The 5,315-nt window shown below is 42.5% G+C and overlaps 1 pseudogene across 1 annotated transcript; it reads left to right on the top strand.

Moving 5' to 3' along the window:
* Positions 1–2,529: 2,529 nt before the first annotated feature.
* On the top strand, positions 2,530–5,091 carry LOC311106790 (toll-like receptor 5; annotated as a pseudogene). Its single transcript has one exon. The product of its transcript is annotated as a toll-like receptor 5 (transcript).
* Positions 5,092–5,315: the final 224 nt, after the last annotated feature.

Below are 5,315 nucleotides of genomic sequence, written 5' to 3'. Positions count from 1 at the left end.
CTCTGCTGCAGAGGATAAGTTCATTAGAGTTACCAGCCTCAGAAATTGCAGCCCAAATAAATTGTTCACAGAGTTCAAGTAACAGACACATCTCAACATCAACTGTTCAGAGGAGACTGTCAATCAGGCCTTCATGGTCAAATTGCTGCAAAGAAAGCAATACTAAAGGACACCAATAAGAAGAAGAGACTTGCTTGGGCCAATAAACACTAGCAATGGACATTAGACCGGTGGAAATTTGTCCTTTGGTCTGGAGTCTTTGTGAGACGCGGTATGGGTGAACGAATGATCTCTGCATGTGTATCTCCCACTGTAAAGCATGGAGGAGGAGGTGTTATGGTGTGGGGGTGCTTTGCTGGTGACACTGTCTGTGATCTATTTAGAATTCAAGGCACACTTAACCAGCATGGCTACAACAGCATTCTGCAGTGATATGCCATCCCATCTGGTTTGGGCTTAGTGGGACTATCAGTTGTTTTCCCAACAGGACAATGACCCTACACACCTCCCAGCTGTGTAAGGGCTATTTTACCAAGAAGGAGAGTGATGGAGTGCTGCATCAGATGACAGCAAATGTATATAAATAAAAAACAGAAATACCTTATTTACATAAGTATTCAGTTCTATAGATGACAACTTTATTAAATGTCAAATAATTGTAGCCTCATTAAGTACATTTAAAGGGGGAAACTGGGAATGGTAGGCTTACTATCACATTGTATAATGATAGAAGACAGGCACAGGAATACGTAATCGTTTTTTTTTATTTCACTACCCAACATAAGGTACGTCATGAAAAACGACGTGGACAAAGTCCAAAACAAACACATATCACAGGGATGTAACCCAAACAAAAGAGCGAGGTGTAAACCTCTAAATAATACACGGGACGAAACCCGTAATAACAAGTGCACAATTACACGGTATGTGTTGTGGAAAATAACCACTATACTTTATTACAAATCAGTCCTTCCAGAGTGTTTGTGGGATTAAGAATGACTTTATTATAATGTCAACAAAGCCAGGCCAATCTGCAGATTCGCCCCCTCTCTCTCTCCCTCCTACCTATATAGTCTCCTTTCCACCACCCTAGGTTCCAATCCCTCCCTCTTCAGTTTCCCGCTCTTTATCACCCCGCCCACTACCTTTGTCTCGGAGGTCAGCTAAATTCGACTTTCATTAAGTTCAGAATCACATACTACTACAATCAATCAATCCTTATCTTGCAAGAACACTCATGTTTAGTTTAAACTACGTTCAACCCCAACTCTTTTCACTGTGTTTGAAGATAGAAAAAAAAGGCCCAAGCCAGTTTCAACCTTTGATATGATAAGACAACCATGGATCGAAGTAAGAGCAAGCAATTTGACCCTGGGTCAGCTTCCCTCTTTTACCCACACACACAGTGAAATGACCCAATTCAGTTAGCCACAAAGAATGTTAACTATATGTTGATGATTAACTCAGTTCCACCTCATAGTCCACTAAACAATTTCCAACATATGTAAACCGTAATACAATGTACAGTAACACGTAGCACGAACGCTGATACAACATCGCATAGGTACTCACGAGACCAACGGACATGGGACAATAATCAACAAGGACAATGGAGAACAGAAGGCACATATATACACATACTAATCAGGGGGAATGGGAACCAGGTGTGCGTAATGAGACAAGACAGTCCGGGGTTGGTGGTAATGATCCAGGTCAGTGACACCTAGAAGGCCGGTGACGTAGACCTCCGGAGCTGGTGAACGCAGCAGTACCTGGGGGATCCGTGACACCTACATCCATTTTCTGATTCTTGAAGAACATACTGTATTTTATAAATTACTCAAGAGCTTAGTTCTGTCTTACCCCATCAGAACCCAAAATAGAAGCTTGTTTTACTCCATTGTTTGTAAAATATTTAACTGTAAACAAACACTATAGCTTCAAAACATGGTTAAAACTGTAATTATGATGTCATGGATGGTCAGTCCTTGCATCCATAGCACCATCTATTTGAGAGTGGTTACATTTCTCCAGCCCCATCCCTCAGTTGTTTGCCAGAAGAGTGTCAGAGTTTTTGAATTCCAGATTGCCCCTTTAAAACAATTTTACTGGCCGCATAATAGGTATCATGATAATTGTTCAGCCACATCAAACGAGGCCATAATTAAATTGCCAGAGGCACTCTCATTGGTTTACACACTTGGGGGTAGAAGTGATTCATTCATATAATACAAACATCCCTATGTAAGCCTTGTGACACCAGACTAGAGTAAGGCTGTGTACTCAGCACACAAATAAAGGATTTTCATTATCAGGTTGGGTCAAAGCCAGTGGACTATGGATCTTTCAATGCAAAGAGACAGTTAAATGTGAATTCCCTATAGCCAAGGATGTCTCATCTGAAGCGGATACTCCAAGACTGATATATCCATCGAATGAATTTATGGACTGTAGCCCTGTTATGTCATAACAATCATTTAAATGATCTTTTAATAATTTGCATTATTTTCTACTTTCTGTCAGGGGGGGATGATGAGGAACCTTATACTGCTGGCTATCTTTGGAGTATACCTGCAGGTGGTGAAATGCACCCCAAGATCCCCACTATTTGGCTCTATAGCAGCTTGCACCACAGTCTCTACATCCGGTCTCTCTGCTGCCTCCATACATTACCTTTGTGTATATGAGTGTAAACTACATCAGTGAGATCAATGAGACATCCTTCTCTGGGCTTGAAGGGTTAAAGGAACTGGACCTCAGTTGGCAATGAGTAAATGGGCTTATTATAAGAACTAACACGTTTCAAAGGCTGGCGAACTTGGTAAAGCTCTATTTAGGACATAACTCACGTTTACAGAATGAACAATATGGGTTTGTGGGACTGTCTAACCTGAGAACTCTCTCTTTATATAATTGTGACCTGACTGAAACTGTATTACAGGGCGACTATCTCAGACCCCTGGTCTCCTTGGAAATGCTAGATCTGTATGGTAACCACATGAAAATAATCCAACCTGCACTGTTCTTTGTGAACATGATAGATTTCCAAGAGCTAAATGTTACCCTAAACAGGATGACATGCATATGTGAGGAAGATTTGCTTGGCTTTCAAGGCAAACAATTTCGGCTCCTTGACTTGAGCAGCATCCAACTAAATAGCATGACTCAGTATGGCTTTGACTGGAAAATATGCGGAAATCCCTTACGGAACATGTCCATGGAGATACTTGACTTATCGTCCAATGGATTCAATGTGGACAAGGCAAAACAGTTTTTCAATACAATCCGAGGGACCAAAATTCACCATCTTATTCTGGAACACAGCACCATGGGAAAATAATTTGGTTTCAGCCACGTCAAAGACCCAGACAGGCAAACATTTGAGGGCCTCAAGAATAGTGCCGTCAAGATTCTAGATTTGTCCAAATGCTTTATATTTACTTTGCAATAGCAGTATTCAGTCCACTGAGAGAGGTACAGGACATAACAATAGCCCAAAATAAAACGAACAAGATTGACAGGGGTGTGTTTTTTGGTCTTGAAAATCTACAACGGCTGAACCTGTCACACAATCTTATAGGGGAAATCTATTCTTACACATTTGAAAATCTACCCAATATTTTAGAACTAGATTTATCTTACAATCATATTGGTGCATTGGGATATCAGGCATTTACAGGACTTCCACACCTACAAGTACTTGATCTTACAGAAAACTCTAGGTACAGATGGTTACCTTGCACCACTCCCAAACATCCAACTTCTTTGTTTGGCTGATAATAAGATCACATCCTTAAAGGGCCTCGCTGGCTTTGCTGATAGTATGATCATACTTAATATTCAAAACAACAGGTAAACTAATTTAGAGGATGTATACATTGTTTTAGCTAAATTAATGCACATTAAGCTTCTCTGGTATGGTAACAACTTCATAAAGTGGTGCACCCTTAACAATAATATTTCAGTGCCAGCTGTGAACTCTCTAAAGCTGCTTGAGCTAAGGAACATCGCCTTGCAGGTGATATGGGCACGGGGAGAGTGTTTGCATGTTTTTGAAAATCTTGGCAACCTTTTTAGTCGGGATCTAAGCTTGAACTCCCTGCAGGCTCTCCCAGATGGATCTCCACTTCAACTCTCTCACATATCTCCAACCAGACATTTTCCCAGGGAGTCTCAAAACACTTGACCTCTCTTACAATTTCCTGGCCTCTCCTGACCCAGCGGCGTTCCAGTCTCTCAGCTAGATCAACCTGTATAGGAAACGATTCCACTGTGACAGCGGCCTAGAGGACTTTCTGACATGGCTCAACGGGACTAAAGTGACTTTTCCAGACCCTGGCGTGGTTGAATTCAGCTGTGATTTTCCCTCAAATCTCCATGGCGTCAGCCTGTTGAATTACAGCACAGTCATATCGTGTGAGGAGGATGACGAGGGGCTGGTTCAGGAGCTGAGGCTCTCGCTCTTCGTCGTCTGCTCAGCCCTCATCGTCCTGATCATCGTCGGAATGATCGTTTTAGACCGTCTCCGTGAATACTTCTTCAAAGTTTACAAAAAGGTGATCGCCAGGATCCTGGAGGGCCCTAGGAAGAATCCTCCTGCTGATGGGCCCCCGTACAACGCTTACTTATGCTTCAGCAACAACGACTACAAGTGGGTAGAAACTGCCCTGTTGAAGAGGCTGGACTCTCAGTTGGCAGAGCTGCTGCTTCGAGGCCAGAAACGTCATCCCAGGTGAAGATCACCTGTCCAACATCAGGGATGCCATATGGGGGAGCAGGAAGACAGTGTGTATCGTGTCTAAAGAGTTCCTTAAGGACGGCTGGTGCCTGGAGGCCTGACTCAGAGCAGGATGCTGGAGGAGCACAGAGATTTTCATGGTGATCGTGGGGAAAGTCCCCCATTACAGACTGATGAAATGTGAAGCCATTAGGACCTTTGTCCAGAAGTGGCCGGAGGACACACAGGACATAGAATGGTTCTATGAGAAGCTCATGTCCAAGATTCTTAAGCACAGGAAGATCAAAAAGAACATAGCCAAAGATAACAAAGGTGATATCCCACTTGTAAATATGCAAGCAGTTGGAACTTAAAGATGCACTCTCCAACTTTTGTATAATTTCAGTAGTTTTGAAGGAGGTGCTCATTTCTTTTGTTGCAGTTCCAATTCTTACTATATGTTACAAACATAGGAGGCTGCTGAGGGGCGAATGGCTCATAATAATGTCCAGAACGGAGTAAATGGAATGGCATGTGTTTGATACCGTTCCACCAATTCCGCTCCAGACATTACCACGAGCCCGTTCTCCCCAATTAA

This window comes from Coregonus lavaretus, assembly GCF_964263955.1.
Source record: "Coregonus lavaretus genome assembly, chromosome: 31".
Taxonomy (NCBI): Eukaryota; Metazoa; Chordata; class Actinopteri; order Salmoniformes; family Salmonidae; genus Coregonus; species Coregonus lavaretus.
The sequence above is the reverse complement of the archived record's forward strand: the minus strand, read 5'-3'. Positions and strand labels throughout refer to the sequence as shown.